Source organism: Cryptotermes secundus, unplaced genomic scaffold (assembly GCF_002891405.2).
Source record: "Cryptotermes secundus unplaced genomic scaffold, Csec_1.0 scaffold234, whole genome shotgun sequence".
Taxonomy (NCBI): Eukaryota; Metazoa; Arthropoda; class Insecta; order Blattodea; family Kalotermitidae; genus Cryptotermes; species Cryptotermes secundus.
Window position 1 is genome coordinate 1,704,613 of NW_019725843.1, and position 23,188 is coordinate 1,727,800.

Genomic DNA, 23,188 nt, shown 5'->3' on the forward strand with positions numbered 1-23,188 from the left:
CCTCCTTTCACGGAACATGAAGGTACAGTATCGTTATTACAGGAGTCTGCCATTGGCCCTGTACTGAGCCTGATGAATTCCTTCCACATCCACGTTGTATTTCGAAAACATCCATTTTAATATTACTTTCTTCTCTACATCGTGTTTAAGTATAATATTAATGTGGACGCTTACATCGGAATGTTTTATAGAAATAAAATAGGTTGATAGAATATGAACTGGATTCAACTAGCACGACATAGGTTCAAGTTTTGGGATTTTATGGTGACGTTCATGAAAGTTCGGTTAACATAAATAGAGTTATAACATCAGTCACTCACGAAGCTGAGCCCTTCTTGAGAAGCCGTCAATTGTGCAGCTGCTCAAGAGCTCCCCAGCATTTTATGGAATCCGAAGGTTCAGTGCCGTGTTCACAAGCGCCCTCCACTTGTCCCTATCCTGAGCCAGATCAATCCAGTCCACACCATCCCATCCTATCTTTCTAAGATCCATTTTAATATTGTCCACCCACCTACACCTTGGTCTTCCCAGCGGTCATTTTCCTTCTGGCTCTCCCACCAATATCCTATATGCATTCCTCTTCTCCCTCATTCGTGCTACATGTCCTGCCAATCACATTCTCCTTGACTTAGAGTTATAAAATTAGAATGACTTTAGTCCGCAAACGAACACTACCGACCGAGCGACCGCCGCTTGTCGGCGAAGTTAGTCACAACTTTAGCGGATAGAGGGTGTCATGTGGTCAGCGCAACGAATCCCCACGGCCATTAATCACGGTTTTCTAGACCGGAGGCGCTATTTGATTGAAATAGCTCCACAATTATCCTCACGAGGCTGAGTGGACGCCGTTCCAGACCCATTACTTCTCAGAAAATCTAGTAGCTCCGGGAATCGAACCCCGACCTCTGGATCTGTAGGCAGTTACTCTGACTACTAGACCACAGAAATTAGAGCGGCTATTTTTCTATTTACAGGTGACCCATATTATTTGCTTAGTCCGGTAACTAACTTAACAACTAGTGACTCAGCTGTTGTCTTGCCACTGCTTGTCTTAACACTGCATGAAGTCGTGTTTGTGTGCATATCTCTAAATTCAGAAACAAACCGCTTATGTACGTATCTTAAATATATAACTTTCCGTTCAACTTTCATCAAACCTAAACAAATTACTTGTTGGAAGGAGCTGTCTCTATTTCAGGCCGGTCACGGTAGTCGAGCGGTCTAAGGCATGCACTGTCTTCGCTCCCTCGGAAGCCGGGGTCGTGGGTTAGAATCCCACTCAGGGCATGATGTTTGTGTGCGTTTTTCTGTGTTTGTGTACAGGTAGAGGCCTTGGGGCGAGCTGATCACCCGCCCAAGGAGTCCTGCCGTATGTCTAAGATCTAGTAAACCGAAGTGAAATGGAGAGTTTCATGGAGCCAGACCTAGGCCCAAATGAGGGCTGTAGCGCCAATGATGGGGGGGGGGGAACTCTATTTCAGACTTCAGACATTGTATGTGGCGATATAGAAGTTTGCAGCAGAATGAAGTAGCTAAAGGTTTCGAAATCTAAAAGGGGAACTAACGAGATCAGGGGCAGCACCAATAAGAGCCTGTACTGCTGGAATGTACTTCCGTCACGTCATGAAGCAGTGGAGGACGCTTTCTTCCCAATCACACGCTTCTGGCCTGTGTGGTCAGCAAATGGTGCGTGGAGAGTTTCATGTCCGCATTGTCTGCGGTTCAAATCTTGCTGCTCGCTGCTTAGTACCTCTGCCCTGAGAGATGGATGCAGGGCCTACATTGCAAATGTTTTAAACAAAGAAAGCTACTTTGGGGGGGGGGGGGTTACGAACAATAGGGGATCAAATGGGAGGGAAACGGTGACGATTGCTGTACAGGCCTGAATATAAGGCGACTCCCTAGTTTTCCAATAGGTTCCCTGGAACAGGCCGTGGAGGACCATAGGGTTGTGAGAGGTCGAGGCTCCCACATTTTCTAGACATTCGGCTCATAGATGGAGGTGAGGTTGTCAGCCTTACGTTCCGGCCGCTCTTTACCCCGCAGGAAGATTCCTGCCACTCATTTCTGTTAGAGGCTGAGTCGATCCCAAGGCCATAGTGCGGCTAGAAGGATTAGGAAAATTGAAAAGTCGAATGACCACATCGGGAATCGAACCGCGACCTCCAGGCTTGTAACATAGTGCCACGTGCCCCCTATATTTCCAATAAGGAAATAAAACAACTATTTTTGACAGAATTCTGTATGTCCTTTAGTTCTGGGGGTTACTTTTCATAATCATTTTTTAATATTTGCTTTTAGCGACACTATTTGGAAAAAAAAATTCACCTTCTATTCGGGCTAATGCTGTATGTGCGGATGAAGTTCTGACGACAGAATTGTTAATGTAGTTACATAATTTAGGTAATCGACAAAGCAAATATTATAAAAGAGACGTGGAGAATGATTTACGATACCTGAAAGAGTAAATAATAGAAATGAACGGACATCTGACGTAATAAAGGCCGAAGTTCTTGGAGGACCGTTGAGGCCTAAGGCACGTTAAAGTGGTTAGAGTTGCTTTAGCATTAATTGAGGTGCTGAGGCAAGAAAGTAGAGCATATTCGTTCAAGAAAACGTTGGAAATTAAATTGCTTGGATCACTAAGGTAGAGCAATACAAGTTTATTATTAACTGAAATATGCTGTGATAAGTTGGGTGTGATTGAAGTGTAAGCCACAAATGCCAGTTATACGAAGACTTTCTAAATAAGGTCACAATTTCGAGCACTCATATCCCCGAAACGAATAAATAATAACTATAAATTAAAGTGAATCTGATGTGGTGACATCAGGTGACCGAGGGTGCCAGGCAGTTCGACATCTGCCATTTCACGTCTCGATTGTTGCCAGAGCTACACGCGGTCGAGAGAGATACTAATTCCAGAACAGAATACTAGCAATGCAATACACCTTCTTCAATATTTAAAGTTCTGCTGATTTCAGACTTTTCATTTAAAAGGTGCGACCTTATTTCGAAACAGAGATAGAGAGGGATTATGAGTGCATCACTCACTCACTCATGGAGCTGAGCCCGTCCTGAGAAGCCGCGAATTGTGCAGCTACTCAAGAACTTCCCATCATTTTATGGAACCCGGTGGTTCATTACCATGTTCACAGGAACTCTCCACTGGTCCCTATCCTGAGCCAGGCCAATCCAATCCATACGATCCCATCATATCTCTCTAAAATCCTTTTTAATATTTTCCACCCACCTATGCCTTGGTCTTCCCAGTGGTCTCTTTCCTTCTGGATTCCCCATCAATATCCTATATGCATTCCTCTTCGCCCCCATTCGTGCTACATGCCCTGCCCACCTCATCCTCCTCGACTAGATCACTCTAATTATACTTGGAGAAAAGTATAAGTTATGAAGCTCCTCATTGTGTAGTTTTCTCCAACCTTCTCTCACTTCATCTCTCTACTGTCTAAATATTCTCCTCAAAACCCTCAGTCTGTGTTTCCCTCCTAAATGTCAGAGACAAAGTTTAACACCCATACAGAACCACAGGCAAAACTGTAGTTTTGTATGTTCTAATTTTTATATTTTTGGACAGCAGACGAGAAGACAAAAGGTTCTAGACTGAGTGGTAGCAAGCATTACCCGAGTTCAGTCTCCTCTTAACTTCCTCCTCAATTAGATTTTGAGTGCGTAAAACTAAAATTTCACTTACTGTAAAAACAATCAGTGAAGTGTCCTCTATAAAGACCGTGAATGTTATCGTCTGGGTAAATGGAAAGGGAAATATCATCACCTCGGCTCTGACTCTGCATTTTGTGGAGTGTAGACAACAAGCATAAAATCTTTGAAATGGGATAGAATAAAAGGATTTCTTTTTCTAATTTCTACTGCGATTTTACCCAGCTTAATCCTGGATATACAACCTTTGAGCCATAAAGAAGCAAATGTATTTATAAACCGAAACACATAGAAAATCTGAGATATATACTTTAAGAACTAAGACGAAGATGAGAATGTGTAATTAAATAAAAAACCGCAACAAAGATATATCATAGCTGCAGCCGCTAAACAGTTACAAACTCTAGGAACATAAGTAATAGGTATAAATGATGATGGTGCTGAAATCTGGAGACGAATATATTTTGGAAGTGCCTAGCATTATTCGGGTCAAAAGTCGTTAGTGTCACCTTCTGTTTTCCATAACTGGATATTCGCTAATATAACACTTATTTTGTTTTGGTGTGAAAACTTATGTCTTAATTTGAGAGAGTAATGGCACTCAGAAATATTTGTAACGCGTATAGATAGGTAACGACGCGATAAACACCTCACTTAAGGTCATTCAAAATAGGACGAATGTTCATAGCTCGTTGCTAGGCAACAATCAGCGCGCCAATGGACGGGCGAGATCGCTATCACGTGACTCGTTTTCAATGTGGTCTGCGCTACGCAACAATAGAACTGTGTTTTCTGTGCGTGGTCCTTGCATATAGGATATGAGAGAATACGGGAATGGGAATTGAGTTCCGAAGTTCCAAGAGAACAGCAGTGTGTCCAGAACAAGAATTAGAAAACTTACAAGTAGTGTGTGACGTTACATGTGCTATAGTTACAGCAATCTTGAGAGTATAAGAACTAATTGTATTGAAGATCCAATAAACCGATTCACCAATCCAAACCCCAGTCTTAGTCACTGAAACACGTGGCAATGTGTTAATCTAAGGAGAATGAAATATAGGAGTAAGTAAGATAGTACATAACGAGGAACTTTGTGCTTTGTGAAGGCCACCTAGTGTTATTAGGATAAACGGCAGGGAGACAAGAAATGCATAGGAATTACGGAGGGGAAACCTGATGGGAAAGTCAACCTGGAATGTTGAAAAGATGGGAGTATAATATTACAGTGGATCTTAGAGATGTATGTTATGGTGATGGGAGGTAGAATGAACTGACGCAGAATCGCGTTCAGTGGCGTGCTACGGTATTGTTTATATTGCAGTATTGAAGTCTACTACAAGAGATTATTGGCAGCAGGGGCAAGAATGTGCTCTTCTCCATCGATTCCAGACCGGCTCTGAGGTCCACCCAATCTCCTATCTACTGGCTACAGGGGGGAGATTTCCTCTAGGTAAAGCGGCCGGGAAGTGAAACTCTTCATCTAGTGTCAAGGCCAAGAATGGCCGAGCTATACTTTCACTCCCCTCATAACAGCAAAATGCTTAATTTTATTAAGAACAGTGACAACATTACCTTTGCCTTGACTACGAGAGCTTTCGTTAGTCATACGTATAAATGTATGTTTCTTTATCAACGAAATATAAATTCAAATAAATTCAAACGATGGTTCATGATACTTCTGTTTACTAAGTGGAGTGGTTGGTTAGTCGCTGGCTTTCCACCGCGGCGGCCCTTGTTCGATCCCGGGTCTGGTCAAGTGAGGTTTGTGGTGGACAAAGTGGCGCTGGGGCAGGTTTTCTCCGAGTACTTCGGTTTCCCCTGCCAATCTTTATTCCACCAATTGCTCCACAATGACCCTCACCTATCATCTGAGGCTGGTACAATAGGCCAGAAGTTGCCGCAGAACAAGGGACTTAGTCCCACCCCACTAACAATAAAAAAAGTGGAGTGGTTCAAATTAACTGCCTCTAACGGACGGATATGTGTTTTTCCCCTCTCGCCTGAGAACGGAGACAGACCCATTTTCCTAAACATTATGTCCTTTCAGAATACTATATTATGGACAAAATTCAGAATCTCTGTAATCCCAAACGTACTTTAAAGTTAGCTTATATCATTAAATTTATATAACCCTTTATTCCTTTAACAAAAACTTGCTTTAAAATAGCATACCTGTATGCCTACATACAAGATATTCCAAAAATTACAACATCTTTCTGGGGATGCATTTTTGGTAACTTTTGCAGTCCAAGCGCCCTTTTTTTTTACCAAAAACTTCTCTCTTTCTGAGATGTGGAGTTGCAAAATATTTCCAATTTAACAGATTCCAGAGGCGAAATATTGGGGTCTCTTTTGTTATAAAGGGCTACCAAATCCGTCCAGTGTGACTGATAATTTTTTTCTCTCCTTTATAATCTTTCATCCTTGAGATGTTTCGGTCTGAGAGACCATCTTCAGAAGGATATATCAATAGAAGCGGAAACTACTGTTACAACGTGTTATTGGTCGGTATCAGTACATACATACAATATCGTTACAGTGCCATGAATATAAAATCTGACCCTTTAGTAATTACAGCGACGTGCCTGATTATATTAAAATATTTATAAATTATTATAATCAGTCAGTATAAGAAAAACTATGTTAAAATTAAGAATAATTTGGTTCGTGTCCTTTACACTGTCTCTCTTTTGTGTTTCTTTAGCATCTGTTGCTGTAAAATAAAACATTTCTTGCAGGAAGTACTCAAAATAACCTCCATCAGTCATTACGCAGTTGCCTGGACGACGTATAAGGGATGTCCATACTCCTTCCATGGTGCCCCACACGCGTTTTCTATTGCATCTTCCACACTTTATCTGCATTCCTACCATACACGTGTAACACGACGACTGCAAGCGTCACGCCTGTTGGGCGGTCCACTGTGAGCCGCATTCTTTCGATATATGTAGTAAACATCTCTGTGTTCTTCGAAGCAATTATATTCACACATGAGGCATGTTTCACACGAGATGGGCCGGCGAACTTGTGCAGTGTGTACGCTTTGGCGTGGCCTGATGGGGTTCCGCTGTTCTCGTCATAGGCGATCCATATTTGCAGTTCCTACAAACAAAGTTCTGCCGTAACTTGCGGATTAGTTCCCATTAGGGCACATATGTCAATGTGTGGTTCATGCATGACGGGGTCTCTGCGCACTTCATTCGCCATGGATGAGCTGTAGGTCCCCACAGAATTGAAATAGACATGAAGAACTCTTGGCGTGGCCTTACGGTCATCTGAACTAAATCCGGTGGACTTCTTTGTCTGGAGACCTTATAAATTCTTGTGTACACTACAGAGGCGGCATCCTAAAATTCCCTCTGAAGACGTACATGAAACACGAGTGATACTGGAAGTGCAGGCATTATTTGTGCGTCTTGAACAGGTCCATTGATTGAGATGAGCTCTTTCTGAAGGGCCCAACTGAGTAGGTGTCTTCCTTTCTCACCTGAAGTTGGAAACAAATCCAGTTTCCGAAACGTCGTGTACTTTACTACCTAGAATTCCGGACGATGGAAAAATTCCAAAAACCCAATAATTCTCTGTCTTGAAAAGAGCTGCATAACGGCTGGTCGAAATAATTTCAAGCATTTTCTTCAAAAAATGCTTTGTTTTCCTCCAATAGATACTAATATATTGCAAAATAATTCTGTTTATGTTGGTCACGGTAGCCGAGCGGTCTAAGGTATGCATTGTCTTCGCTCGCTTGGAAACCGGGGTCGTGGGTTCGAATCCCACTAAGGGCATGGATGTTCAGTGTTTCTGTGTGCGCGTTTTCCTGTGTTTTGTACAGGTAGAGACATTGCGACGAGCTGATCACCCGCCCAAGGAGTCCCACCGAATGTTTATGATCTAGTAAACCGAAGTGAAACGGAGATTTTAATGGAAGTAGGCCAAGGCCCAAATTGGGGCTGTAGTGCCGAAAGGAAAGAATATGTTTATTCCACAATTCGAATCTGTCAAGTTGGACGAACTTTTGAATCATTGAGTAGGATTTGAGGTTCTAACATCTGTAGTTATGAAGAGTTCTATCTTCTAGGATACAGTGCCGTATAGTCCGTTGAAATTCAACGGGCATTTCGGAGAAATTCGTGTGCCTACATCTTCAGAGACGAAGAATAAGCCAAGCAAGAGAGCCTGAAGATAAAACAGCTTTGCAGTCGTTCGTGTCCAGGGTGAAAATTTTTGGCAAAATTGTAACGATGTTTTTGGGCTCCAAACATTACCTAAAATCCGCTTGAAGAAGAATTGTACTTGTTTTTTGTAACACTCTGTATATATTGCCCGTCCCGAGTTTTGACCTCATTCTAGTGGGTCGCCTGTAACGTGTTGCTTTCTCTGCCGTGCGTTGAAATCTCTATATAATCGGCAGGCACTGTCTCTTATATCGATATTAAGACTGAGTTGATTTCGCTGTCCAGTACGTTTTAGTTATCATTGCGAACCGGTACGCCCACAATTGAGCAGTTCGTGATGGAGATTCATGCGACAGGAATGCAAATATAGCCCAGATATTTAGCTTTCTCGTCCATTTAAGCACGCAGTGAAATTGCCATTTTCATTGAATAACTACTGGTCCTGGCTATTTGCTTCTTCCTCCAACATTCTGCTTGACTTTTTGATGGTACTCCGATTTCAGTAAGTTTCAGCAATAGCAGTCACCTCGAGTTAACGGATAATGCGCTCTGACTCTACTCATTACAGAAAACCAGAACATACTTTTCAGATTCCTAATGGTGTCGGAATTGAGTACAGGTGATCCGTAATTTATTGATAGCTGCAACCTTGGAAACAACTAAGTAACACAGAGAAGCATAACTAAAGGGGGTCATCTCGTTAACTAGTTTAAAATGTGAGTATTATAATTCCATATGTAATGATTAGGTAAGTCGCGGTTATTTAAAATTGATTGACTGTCATAATAATATAATTTTGCCTGTGGTTCTGTATGGGTGTGAAACTTGATCTCTGACATTAAGGGAGGAAAATAGACTGAGGGTATCTGAGAACAGGGTGTTGAGGAGAAAAATTTAGCCGAAGAGAGATGAAGTGACAGGAGGTTAGAGAAAACTGCACAACAAAGAGCTTCATAACTTGTGCTCTTCTCCAAGTATAGTTAGAATGATCAAGTCAAGGAGGACGAGGTTGGCAGGGCATGTAGCACTAAAGAGGGAGAAGCTGAATGCCTATAGGATATTGGTGGGAAAGCCAGAAGGAAAGAGGCCACTAGGAAGACCAAGGCATAGGGGGGTGGACAATGTTAAAATGGATCTTAGAGAGACAGGATGGGATGATATGGATTGGATTGATCTGACTCAGGATAGGGACCAGTGGAGGGCTCTTGGGAACACGGTAATAAACCTTCGGGTTCCATAAAATGCTGGGAAATTCTTTAGTGGCTGCTGAATTTGCGGCTCCTCAAGAAGGTCTCAGCTCCATGAGTAAGTAAGTAAGTAAGTTATAATAATGAATTTCAACTTGTACTTGCAGCATTACATGATGAGACACATTAAATAATATTGATGTTCTTACGGCACTGGAATATATAAAGTAAGTAAAGGTATCCCCGTAACAGGCCGTGAAGGCCCATAGGGTTGTGAGATGTAGAAGTTCTCACATTTTCTAGACAATCGGCTCACAGATGGCGATAAGGTTGTCAGCCTTACGCGTCGGCAGCCCTTTACCCCCAAGAATATTCCTGATACTCATTTCTGTTAGAGGCTGAGTCGACCCCAGGACCATAGTGCGTCTGGAAGGATTAGGTCAATTGAAAAAATCGAATGACCTCATCGGGTCTTGGAATATACATGAGAAGTTTTATATAAAAACATGAGGGAAGAGACGGCTTGGAAGACGTAGCTGTTTATGAGAGGATAATGTTGGAATAGATCCGAAACAAGTGGGATGGAAGGCCGTGAAGTGGATTCATCTGCCTCTGGAGAGGGACTAGTAACAAGCCCTTAAGAACACAGTAATGAAATTTAGAGTTCCATAAAATTCTCGGAATATTATTAATACTCAACCAAATATGTTACTGAAAATTATTTATTCTTCTTACATTAACGTGGTTGAGGGTTTTGGTGGTTAAATTGAGGATGTGCAGAGAGAATGACCACCAGAAGAGACCTGTTCTGATTCTTATGTCAGCTGTGGTTTGTTCTGAAGTTGAGAGAAATTAAATTCTTCTTCAATTAAGCAGCTTCATTTTTAACTTCATGAAAGTTGACAGCTGCCACAGGTCTGTATGGAGAAGCTGTGCCTAAGCAGGAGATAAATGTTATTACTATGAATGACAATAATAAATCACAGGCGCGTGAAAGTAAAGTTTTCTCTGTGCTAAACTAATTAAGCACTAAGCGATGAAGGCGTATTGGGGAGTGGATGCATAGATCCACATTCTCTTAGCCTCGGCATTAGCTGGAGGTGAGTGGTTAGCTTCACGCCCTGGACGCTTTACCCCCGGGGAAAGAGCCCCCGGTACCCATTGGATAGGAGTAGGGTGGATCTCAGACTGGACGACATGGAAAAGAGAAAATTCTTGGCCCTACCGGTGCTCGAACTGTGCACCTTCTGTCGTCCAGCCCGTACCTAGTCACTACGCCAACTGGCGCTGTCCTGTTTCAAGGCACCTACATCGAAATATATATGCATTAGTTAGCAATCGTCTTAATATTTTAGTTTCTGTGGGACCATAACATTCGATATCGCTTTTCCGATATTTTCAGATTGACGGGTCTGTCGCTTTATCACTTTTCGTGCATGTGAAGAAGGAACATGAAGAGAAACCAAGAAAGAAACATAAAGAGATAGACGAAAACGTGGCAGAGTATTTAACGTAGCAGTATGTATTCGTATTTTAAGTTTAAATATTTAAGAAAGCCTGCAGAGGAATCCAATAATTTTACGAATAAGATTTTGAAAATGTCATCCCACAAACCTGAATATAAAAGGGTCCCTTCAGATGTCATTTTTTCCTTTGCCTCTAAAGTGCTTCCTGTTTATTTTCCTCCAAGCTTTATATAAGACGTTTTGTATGCTTAGATTCTTGTCTGTTGATAGTTAATTCACAGTCAAGAAGACAATAGACAGCCAACGTTAAATTTGGTACCGGCTGGCTTGTCTAAAGGTTTTATTAGAAAGGCAAAAAGTGGCGGACTCTTGTGGAAGACGTGACTGGGAATTCAAATGAAGCTAATTAACATAGTCATGTTTTGGAGGAGGCATGAAGCATGACGTCAGGCAACGAGAGGACAGTGGCCACTTTTCAGGTTGGTAACTTTGATGGCCTTGACCTCATTGTTTATGTTGCTCAGTTTCAGTGACATCACTTCACTTCCAAATGTAACTTGATCTGGCAACTTCCTTCGCTTTGCTCCCATTTTCATGGTCCCATCAGAGCAGCGGGGGGGGGGGATGAATGTCAGTGTTAACTCTTGCTTGTAGTATTTATCAATGAACACTGTAAGTCTTAACTCCCACAGATAGTTTATGTTGTGTCTAGTTTATATATTCGGCCTTGTGTTCTTTCTAGTGTCCGGAAATTGGGCCAAACGAAGTAGCTTCATTGATTGCGTTCTGTTGTGTGTTTCAGATATATATTCATTCATTCATCAGTAATCTGTCAGACGACAGGTCCACAGTCTCTTCCAAACAGTTCCTCCACTTAATGCGATCTAGAACTTTCTCCTTCAAATAAGAATATCCTCTTCTGTCCCCAAAGTCATCCAGCATCTTCTTACGTCTTCTTCCTCGTCTTCTGGCCACTTCTATCCGCCCCTCTATCTTTCCTTCAGTAACTTCTTTTAGGAGGCAGTTACTACGTAAGATAATCTCGCATACATGGTATCTCTGTTTTTGGAAAGAGACTACCCAGGAAAAGTGATAATGTGGTAGTTTTTCCATTTGCTTTCCACATCGCAGTACAACAGCCGTTAAAACCACTCTGGTCACGCCCGTTGCTATACGAACTTGAACCATTTCGAGCATCATTTGCTCTGTGCTTCAAGTCGCTGCGGATGAAGCTGCTTCCGGCATCAGTTTTTGGTTTTTGGTGTCTCTCTTCGTCTGATGCCTACCCTTTGACCTGTCCAGCAAGGGAGGCTCTGCCAGTAGCTACGCTACCGCTGGTATAGTTTCAGGGTCCTTGGCATATTCAAACCCCCTCACCACGATAAGGTGGGGACACCAACGAGGGGGTATATACACGTACATATGAATTGGGTTAACCGTCAACACAACAAATATACTCGCTTTTAATGTCTACATCGAACCAACTCACAGTGTAGAATACACAGAACGTATATACGCCCAGACAAAACGCATACGTCATATTTTATGATCATATAACGATACATATCGTGAAATTTGCACACATCAACAACCCGTACATCATAGAAAATTGTCTCTGGGTTCCACGTAGAAAGCCATCCATGAGTCGATTGTCTAGAAAATGTGGGAACCTCAACATCTCACAACCCTATGGGTCTCCACGGCCTGTCACAGGGATAGCTTTACTCTCTACCTTTTATTTAAATAATTTAATACAAAGAAAAATACATTTCAACTTCTAATTCTTCTACCATGTAGATGGGTGTGACCGTTTCCTCCAAATGATGGTTCTCATCTACCAGAACTACACAGCGTCAAATCGTGAACTGTGATAACATGAAATCTTACAAATTCTTACTGAGCAGTAGGCCCTATGATTACAGAAGCTAATACGAAAATCATGTAATTTGCCGAATCTTCAAGGACGTATTATGGAACATGTGTACATAGTTGGAGTGTACCTTTCCGCTGTTACTGATAACCCGTGACGTTAATTACACATGAATAAACAGCAGCTATACATCTTCTTGACGTATTCTTTCAGAAAGGGTAAAGCGTGGGGAAATGAAACAGGTAAAGAGTTAGAGAAAAGCTCTGAATTCATCCGAACACTACTTAGAAGTTTAGTTGCTACCTTATAGGGAACACATTTCGTATCGATTACAAAGTCGACTAACGCTATTAAGAGAAATAATCGTTATTATGAGAATTGTACGAAATACATTCGGTAGGAAAAATTCAAAGTTCTTTCGTATTAATGTAGGCGGAACATATAGTAGCCATTTGGCTTTAAAACATTAAAGTATTGATTGTTTTTTAATATGTGAGCAGTCAATTGTTGTTTTATGTGTATCCTATACTGAACTCCTAGACCGCCTCTGTGGTCTAGTGGTCAGAGTTCTTGGCTACAGATCCAGTGGCCCCGTGTTTGATTCCCAGCGCTGCCAGATTTTCTGAGAAGTAGTGGGTCTGTAACGGTGTCCACTCAGCCTCGTGAGGATAACTGAGGAGCTACTTGAATGGAAAAGTAGCGGCTCCGGTCTAGAAAACAGAGATTAAAGGCCGTGGGGATCCGTTGCGCTGACCTCGCGACACCCTCTATCCGCATAAGTTGGCACTAACTTCGCCGAAAAACGGCGGTCGCGCTCAGTCGGTATAGTTCGCTTGCGGACTAAAGGTCACGGAGTTTTATTGAACGTCCTACAAATGCGAAGTTGTCCCAGCGTATAATTAATTAAGCACGTCATGAAGGCGTATATGGTTGTCTGTGAATAGCTCCATGATTCTTAACTTCGGCATTAATGGAGTTGAGTGGTTATCTTCACGCCCCGGCCGCTTGACCCCCGGGGAAAGAACCCCGGCACGCGTTAGATGGGAGGCTGAGTGGACCCTGGAGCCTTTATGAACGCTGTGAAGTAGACAAAAATCCCATGTTCATGACAGTCCAGCCCGTAGCACATCGCAATTCCGACTGAGCTAAAGCTGTGTAAATTGTCCAATTTCTCGAAAACGTAGTGTCATGAAACTGAGTATTGCAGTGAATAATTTTGGGAGCGTGGACTGAGCCGGACGATCTTGCCGTCCGACTGACTCATGACGTAAAGTCTGCTCCGCGGTTGCATTTGTGTACATATAAATCTCGATGCAGCGGCGGAGCTTTGAATAGCGACAGTGATGTAATTTGCCACTCCCTGCATGAATCCGACACTTCTCATTACCTTGAGACTGTGTAGTTATAACAGGAAATTAAAACGTAGGCGTAAGTCACGTGTGTAGACCATCTGTGTGAAAACTATGGCCGCGGGCCATATCTGGCTCGCGAGATAATTTTATCTGGACTGCGTAGCAATTGTCACAGATTTGCCTATAATATTATTATTTTAATTTACATACATGTATTTTTAATTATAGAGCAATATAATGATGTATTTTCTGCAGAGGAACGTAAGAATTTTATTTCATTCAATTTTGCAGGTCTAGAAATTTATTTCGCTCATTAAAGAATATTTTACACATATTGTAATATTGAAATTAATATGTTCGTATCATCAGTAAGTGATTTTGAAGCGTGATAAAGCATACAAAAATGCATTTTTAAAATATAAATACTGCAGAAGAAAACGTCTTTCTACTATTTACTTTTTTAGGTTGTCTCCCGTTTTAATGTTCACAGTTTAATTACCTCTAAATCGGTTCCCGTGGACCTATGTAGAATCCTCAACTTGCACCCTAGCCGGTCACGGTAGCCGGGCGGTCTAAGGCATGTACTGTCTTCCCTCACTTGGAAGCCGGGATTTTGGGTTCGAATCCTACACAAGGCATGGTTGTTTGGTGTGTGTATGCGTTTATTCTGTTTGTGCTGTCCTGTGTTTAGGGAGAGGCCTTGCGACGAGCTGATCAGCCGTCCAAGGAGTCCTACCGTCTCTAAAATGATCATGGAACTGAGAACTGAGCCCTATGTTCCAAAGTGGGAACGAGAGGACAGGAAAACTTGCACCCTAGATGCCCTTCAAAATCGAATTCAAGAACGTCCCGCTCCCCAGAACTGAAACGGTCTGAATTCTTCAGTAACTTATCACATTCTCCACCCCCCACCTTCTCCCTAGTCTGTCATCCTCTCCCACCCATTTCCACCTTTCCTTTTTCATTCCATCCGACAGTAGGAAATTACATAACACAACTAAAAAATAATGACCTTCAAGAAATGTGACTACATGAAGGATGATTCAGTTGATTATGTTTTAAGTAAATTTAGTTTCTTTGTGACGTTCTGGAGACGAGAAAGGCGCTGGAGACAACAGAATTCGACTCTACTTTATTTCGAGCTGGTGGATGAACTCCCAGAAGGTTGCTTGTAAAATTTATCTCACTCCCACGCACCCTAGACCCATCAAAGCCTTGATCTCCGCTTGTTCTAAACTGTATTACAGCAAGTTCTGTATGACATAACACCCACAGAAATCACAGACCGCGAGCTACAACCGACAATCAAAATGTAATTTTTCTACGCCGAATATCAGTTTCCATTTTGTTTTAATTATAATACGAAGTTAACAAGTAGGATAGGATAGGGAAGAGGACCAGTGGAGAGCTCTTGTGAACACGGCAATGAAGTTTCGGGTTCCATAAAATGCTGGAAAGTTCTTGAGTAGCTGCACGACTAGGGTCTTCTCAAGAAGGGCCCAGCTCCTTGAGTGAGTGAGTGAGTGAGTGAGTGAGTTAACATGTAAAGTAAAAAAAGTAAGGTATCCTTGTAACAGGCCGTGGAGGCCCATAGGCTTGTGAGGTGTTGAGGTTCCAACATATTCTAGACAATCGACTCATAGATGGCGGTAAGGTTGTCAGCCTTACGCGCTGGCCGCCCTTTACCCCCTATGAAGAGTCTTGGTACTCATTTCTGTTAGAGGCTGAATCGACCCCAGGGCAATAGTGCGGCTGGAAGGATTAGGAAAATTGAAAAGAAAATCCAATGACCTCATCGGGATTTGATCCCTGGACCTTCCGGCTTGTAGCATAGTGCCTCAATCAACTACGCTACCGCGTGCCCCGAGTTAACACGTAGGAAGAGAAAATCAGGAATTCCAGCTTTAAAGCGTGGCTCAAATTGCTGCCTGCTTCATGCTGGTTTCTTGCTTGGCTAACTCTTCAACCCTGAAGATGGAGACGATGTTATGTTCCACTGAAACTTTTCTTGACTTCCAAAGGACTGCGCGGCCTTATACGAGTATCAAGATAATTTTATATCTTCATAGCGAACGCCGTGAAAACCTGAAATTCCACAGAGTTTTGTATAAAGGTGGTCGTGGCCTGCTTAAAATGACTATCTTCCTGCCTACAGATTGTGAGGTCCGGGGTCGATTCCCGACGCTACCAGATTTTCTGAGAAGTAATGGGTCTGGAACGGGGTCCACTCAGCCTCGTGAGGATAACTGAGGAGCTATTTCAAGGAAATAGCGGCTCCGGTCTAGAAAACCGAAATTAACGGCCGTAGGAATTGGATGCGCTGACCACGCGACACCCTCTATCCGCTAAAGTTGGCACTAACTTCGCCGACAAGCGGCGGTCGCTCGATCAGTATAGTTCGCTTGCGGACTCAAGCCACGGAGTTTTTTTTCAGATAGGTAACTCAGTCAGTATAACAACGACGCTGTGAGCTGGATGTGTATTCGGAGTTTGAGCCCCGCGCGGTTTTGGGTTCGTCTCCTCGCCACAACGCCCAGATCGGCTCTTGTGCCCACCTAACTTCATATCCAGTAGGTACCGGGAGTTTCCTTACTGCGCGGAAGGGCCGAAAATAGAACCACGAACTTCCGTTAAAGTAGAATTGTCCCTGTGCTTAACTAATTAAGCACTATACCGCGAAAGCATATGGATGTGCATGTGGCTCTATAGATCCACGTGTTCTTCACCTCGGTACTAGTTGGAGGTGAGTGGTCAGATTCACGTCCCGATCGCTTTACCCCCATGAAAAGAGCCATGGTTACCCCTTGAATAGGAAGGTGCCTAGGCCCTAGAACATGTCTGGACAACGTGGAGAGGAGAAAAACCTTAACCCTATTTACTGGCCCGTATCCAGTCAAACCGACTGAGCCATCCCGGCTCCACCTCTCTTCCTTTAAGTAAAGATGAAGGTAAAGTTGGCCCTGTGCTTAAATAATCAATCACCACTCCATGATAGGCTGAGTGAGCACCAGAGCCGGTCTTGAAGCTGTGGGATAGCGAAGAATCTCTTGGCCCTACCGGGAATCGAACCCTGGCCGTTCGGATCATAGCCCGTCGCTGTAGCAACTGAGCTATGTGAAGAGTTTAGGAACGTGTGGGGCTATATATTTGCGTCAGTAAGAATTTGGGGGCAGGGCGAGACCGAGTCGACTTGGTACGTCGGCCGCTAGTGGAACTACTGTACCAGCCCGGGACGCTTTGATAGGTCAGTGCGACGCAGTTCGTGGATTGGGAACTGACAGAGGAAACAGAACTAGTCTAAGAACACGCGCTCCAGTGCCACTTTGTTCACCTCGTATAATTTCACATAACTGCTGATTATCAGTAACGCGAACCATAACTTGCCAATCGCCGATTTCAGATATCCTCCGTTTTGCCAACCCTGTGTCATGGAGTAGATTTTAACGGGCTCTGACGATTGGGTGGAACACTCAGCATAATCGTTTTTTTTTTTTACCTTTTACATCGTCCGGTAGTCTAAAGAACTCAGCGTTTCGGAAACTGGATCTATTTTCGTTCTCGGATGAAGGGTTAGGAGACACATACTCTGTTTGGTCCTTTATAAATAACTTAGGTCAGTCACTGGTACATCGGATGTAAAAAAGCTTGTCCCTGTGGATGTATAGACCCACGTTTTCGTGACATCGGCGCTAGTTTGAGGCAGGTGATGAGCTTCACGCCTCGGAGACATTACCCCCGGGGAAAGAGCCCGCCGTACCCATTAGATAGGATGCTGGGTGGGTCCCAAGGCCAGTCTGGACGACATGGAGAAGGAAAAATTCTTGAACCTACCGGGACTCGAACTCCGGACCCTCGGTCTTCCAGCCTGTAGCCAGTCGCTATACCGACTGTGCTATCCCTACTCTGGTACGTCGGATGTGAAAAATAAGAAACTAGTTCGCATTGAGCCCAAGTTTAACAGTGAATTTTAAAGAAGCGTGAATGCCGTCACAAGTAATTAACAATCATTGTCACGGAGGAAAATTAGCACGTACATATTGTCACGCGCGTCTGTATTTCTTTATCAGCTTTAATGTCCTCTTATTCTCCTGCAAAGTACAGACTGACGTCAGCAGCAGATCAGTAGTAGTCATCACGTTCCCAGACTATATCACTTTTTTTCGATATAAGCTTCACACAACGGTGATTATGGATAGTGTGGTCTTCTAGGTTGTAACGCCATGTAATTAGGAAAATGTCCGATGTTTCGGAGATACATATGGTCTCCGTCTTGAAGGTTGAGTAATAAGCAACGCCAGAAACCAGCTTACCGCTTGCTTCATCTGGTTTCTTTCTTCTTCTTCTTCTGTTTCTCCCACTTGGAGCATAGGGCATCTGTGAAACGCTTTGTTTCACTTCAGTTTCTTAATCTGTGACAGTCGGTAGGACTCCTTAGACGGGGAATCAGCCCGTTGCAAGGCCGCTACCTAACACAGACACAGAATAGACCCACACAGACATCCATGCCTCGAATGGGATTCAAACCCACGATCCCAGCGTCCGAGTGAGCGAAACCAGTTCATGCCTTAAACCGCACGGCCACTCTGATCGGCTGTTTCTTGTTTTTTTTTTTCTTTGGCACTACAGCCCCAGTGGGTCTAGCCCTACCTCCATGAACTTCCCCGTTCACTTCGGTTTTTCTAGATCTTACACATTCCGTAGGACTCCTTGGGCGGGTGATCAGCTCGTCGCAAGGCCTCTACCTGTACACAAACACAGAAAAACGGACACACACAAACTAAACATCCATACCCTGAGTGGGATTAGAACCCGCGATCCCGGTTTCCAAGCAAGCGAAGACCAAGCCTTAGACCTCTCGGCTACCGTGACTGGGTTTCTTGCTTGGCTTACTGCCTTGATCTGTAGGCAAATAAACTACCTTTCCAAATTACACAGCTTTCAGTTGGCAAAATTTCGCGGTCCGCATTTCAAGCCTCTTTTCTTATCCCCTTTGTTACAGTGATTCTAAAAACTTAAACTATAACACGATTTAATATAATTATTACCTGAATACCCAGGCTAGTGAGCGCTACAGATATGTTTTTGTAGGCTATCCATTGTCTTCTTCCTATCTAAAAGCCGTCATGTTTTTTTAATAAAAAATTTTGAAAAAGAAACAGGACGGTTTTAGATAGAGACAAGATGATGGATAATGTCCAGAAATAAAATATTTGTACTGATGTACCGTCGTCACAAACTTGTGGATCTTGTCTAGTGAGCACTGCTTAGGTCCATGCACGAAATTGGACGTACCAGGCCCACGGCCTGGTTTTTCCATTCCATTTCTTCTCTCTTTCAAAAGCTACGTTTCTATGTTTATTATAAGACAGCGATATAAATCACCAGAGGAGTATGATTACTGTTGCGGTCTCATTAAAAATAACTCCATACACCGCATTATCTCTGTACAATATTGCAAGGCCAACGTGTTCACAAGGAAGAGCAGCTAAGCCAAATCATCTTCATATTTCATGTAAGGAATACACGTGCTCCAAACAGATCCGAAATGTCTCGTCGGAATATTCCACAACGCCGAGAACAAGGCACTGTTACCCAACTCCACGGTATTCCTTGAACTTCTGCTAGTTATGGTGCTGATGAGGAAATTCCCTGTTGTAAACAACGGCCGGCATTGGAGCCCATTCTGAAACATTTTAACCCCCTTCTTACGTTTAGATATTAGTCTCCATAGAGACTTTTTTACAAGAGTAACATGCGTTGTAAAGGCCGCGCCATAGCTCAAGCGGTTAGTCGCTGGCTTCCCACCGCGTCGGCCCGGGTTCGATCCCGAGTCTGGTCAAGTGAGATTTGTCGTGGACAAAGTGGCGCTGGGGCAGGTTTTCTCCGAGTACTTCGGTTTCCCCTGCCAATCTTCATTCCACCAATTGCTCCACAATCACCCTCACCTATCACTTCACGAAGAATGTGGCACCGTGTATTTATGAAACTAAACATCACGTTGTGTTTCTTGTCCAGACGGCGTCTGGTTCTTATGTCGACACCGAAAGCAGGTGTCAGAGCTGATGTTTCAGCATTTCCTTGTTCGTAACTTGCAATACCGTATCGATAAACGGTGTATAACCAGCTAGGTTGGTAATATGAAAGTAAAAATTTGTTCATGTGTTTAATTAAATAATTAGGTTCTACCAATGAAGACGTATGTGGCAGTGGATTCTTGACCTCTGCACTACATGGTGGAGGTAAGTGGTCAGCTTCACGTCCATGGGCTGGGCTGTGTGGGCCCTAGAGCCAGTCTGGACGTTGTAGAGAAGGGATAACTTTGCCTCTGCCTGGAATCGAGCCCCAACCGTCCAGTCTAGTAGCCTGTCGCTCTACTCACTGAGCTATCCAGGCTCTTTCTTTATTGCTACTGGGGTGGAACTAAGTCCCTTGTACTGCGGCCACTTCTGGCCTACTGTACCAGCCCCAGATGATAGGTGAGGGTGATTGTGGAGCAATTGGTGGAATGAAGATTGACAGGGGAAACAGAAGTACTCGGAGAAAACCTGCCTCATCGCCAATTTGTCCACCACAAATCCCACTTGGCCAGACACGGGATCGAACCCGGGCCTCCGCGGTGGGAAGCCAGCGACTAACCACTTGAGCTACGGCGCGGCTCTATCTATGCTCTTAATGTGAAAATATAAAATTTGTTGTAAAATGTTGTACGGTTGTTTTATTTCCCAGTTCACATGTCGAGGTGTTCTGTAGTCCCCTTGCCTTCGGGTCGCACTTCGTAGAATAAATGACCGTTGTCAGCCTTCGGTGGCTTTTCAGCCCATGCGAATTAGATTTAATTCTCTGGACATTGTACAGTATAGATGCCAGAAATTTCGTAGCTGTAGAATGCGAACACGTGAGAATACCGGAAATTACCAATACATGTACACTTTTTGCGTTCTGAGCAAAGATCTCATTTGAAATTAAAAAAAAAAAGAAAAAGCAAACCAAAGCCTCTGATACACGTTCCAGTACGTTATCGTCGCTTACATGTGCAGGAGGCCTTAGCCAAAGATATGTAGGTTGTTTTTCCAAGAATATATTCATAGCGAAATAATAATTATTGTAGTTGGCTGAGGCACTATGCTACAAGCCGGAAGGTCACGGGTTCAAGTTCCGAAGTGGTAATTATATTTTTTTCAATGTACCTAATCTTTCCAGCCCCACAATGGCCCTGGGGTCGACTTAGCCTCTAACAGAAATGAGTACCAGGAATATTCTTTGAATATTCTTGGGGGTAATGGGCGGCCGGCGTGTAAGGCTGACAGTCTTACCGACAGCTATGAGCCGATTGGGAACCTCAACATTTCACAAACTTATGGGCCTCCACGGCCTGTTGCAGGGATGTCTTTACTTACTTTACTAGTGGAATAATAATATTGTTGATTTAAGTTTATTGTTTAAATTTATTTATATATTTTGTTCTTTTCAGGTAAGTTCCAGCAGCTGTAGACAAGGTGATATGAAGGTCAGTGCTGTTACTTCAAGGTCATAACATTGGAGAGGTCAGACAAACAGTATTACCCTACGTCCCCAGAATAATGTCAGCGCAGGAGAACTTTTACGTCAAGTGCTCGCAAAGTGTGGCATTTTGTGTTTAAATTTAGTTTTTCTTTCCTTCTGAAATTCCTTTAACCCCAGATTAGTTGAATATAGGTTCAGGCTGAGTGAACCCAGAAACCAGGGATTCTAACACTTGTAACATGCTTGGATAATTTATGTGTTATTAACGACAACATACTATCAATAGACAAAACTGTACCAATTAATAGTATGTAGAATATTTAATGAATCAACTATTTGGGAACAACACAGATATTAAATACCAGGGGCTACACGGGGACCTATTCACAGTCCAGTCATAGCAGTATAATAATCAGAATTGTAAAAATTGGAAGTATATATTATTTCGCTTTATGAAGATTCGTATTATGAAATTTTATAATGTACCACGTAACCTCGGTTTGGCTGCCTACAGCCCTTCCGGACCCTTCTGTGTTATTTTTCGATTAATCGTAGTGGAGTGAGGCACTATGCTACAAGCCGAAAGGTCGCGGGATCAATTCCCGATGAGGTCACTGGATTTTTTTTTCAATTTACCTAATCCTTCCAGCTGCACTGTGGCCCTGGGGTCGACTCAGCCTCTAACAGAAATGAGTACCAGGAATATTCCTGGGGGTAAAGGGCGGTCGGCGCGTGAGACTGACAACCTCACCTCCATCTATGAGCAGATTGTCTAGAAAAAGTGGGAACCTCAACATCTCACAACCCTATAGGCCTCCACGGCCTGTTACAGGGATACCTTTACTTACTTTACTTAGTTGGGTGAGACTGAGTCCACTTGGTACTGAGGCCATAAATTGCCGTATTGTGCCACCCCAGATGACAGATGATGGTGATTGTGGAGCAATTGGTGGAATGAAGATTGGCAAGGAAAACCTGCCTCAGTGTCACTTTGTCCGCCACAAATCCCACATGACCATACCCGTGCTCGAACACTGGTCACCACCTTGGGAAACCAGCGACGAATTAGCCATTGTGAGCTCCGTCTAATATATTTTGCCCTCTGCCGTTACTTCAATAGGCTTTTTATTATGATTATTACAATAGGAATTTATTAGGGAAAAATTCACATATTACTCTATATAGTTACCTTCGATATACTGCTATTTGTGTATGTATAGAGTGATCACGTAAGCCGTACTGTCGAAGGCTCAGCCACAATTGACGCGGCTAGTAGGCGCCTCAAGGACATGCTGTCAATGCTGCGTTCGATGTTATCGCTTGTATGCATTTGTATTATGTATGCTTTGTGGGCTATAATTTTATGTGGAAAGCAAATTGATAGAATGACTTGCATGAATTTTCGATCACTTTGTGTGTTTGATCTCAGAGAACTGTTCCATTAATTGCTCCTCTTAAATAACAATTATAATAGTTCAGTTGGAACTAGAAACTTATGCAGTCGATAAAGTAGGCTTCATGACATGTGCTCGGAGTACCTCAATTTTCTCTCTTCAATTAAAAGTGCACAAGATTTTGCTTCTCTTAATACGTGTATGTCAGAAAATATGTTGTCCTTGCGTAACGTATCGTAACGAACTGTCTCTTAAGGTAAGGAGTTGTTAGCCCCATGCTCAACCCCCTTTAGGCTGTCTGCTATTGCTTATATAATACCTTCCGTGTGTGGAGTCCGCCTCCACCAGCCACAACCCAGGACGCCCCATGCCGTGGTGACAAATAGCCCAATTAACATAAGGCATAATGAGAATCTCCATAACTAGGATTCTTAGCCAATCGTAATTCGAATGATCAAGTTGGAGAGGAACGTGGCACACATGGAGAAGAGAAATGTTTATATGATTTTGGTGGGAAAGCCAGGAGGTAAGAGAAGAGTAGAAATGCTTAGAGCAAGGTGGGA

General features: G+C 43.1%; 1 protein-coding gene across 3 annotated transcripts in view; it reads left to right on the forward strand.

Moving 5' to 3' along the window:
* The window catches only part of LOC111863648, a 365,789-nt gene that overhangs the window by 136,170 nt on the left and 206,431 nt on the right, over window positions 1–23,188 (forward strand). The window contains exon 1 of one of the 3 annotated variants that reach the window (XM_033751145.1): window positions 21,220–21,235. The exons of the other annotated variants lie outside the window; for them this stretch is intronic. The gene's annotated coding sequence lies outside the window, so the exon portion shown is untranslated. Of the gene's footprint in view, window positions 1–21,219; window positions 21,236–23,188 lie in introns of those variants that run through there. 3 annotated transcript variants of the gene reach the window in all.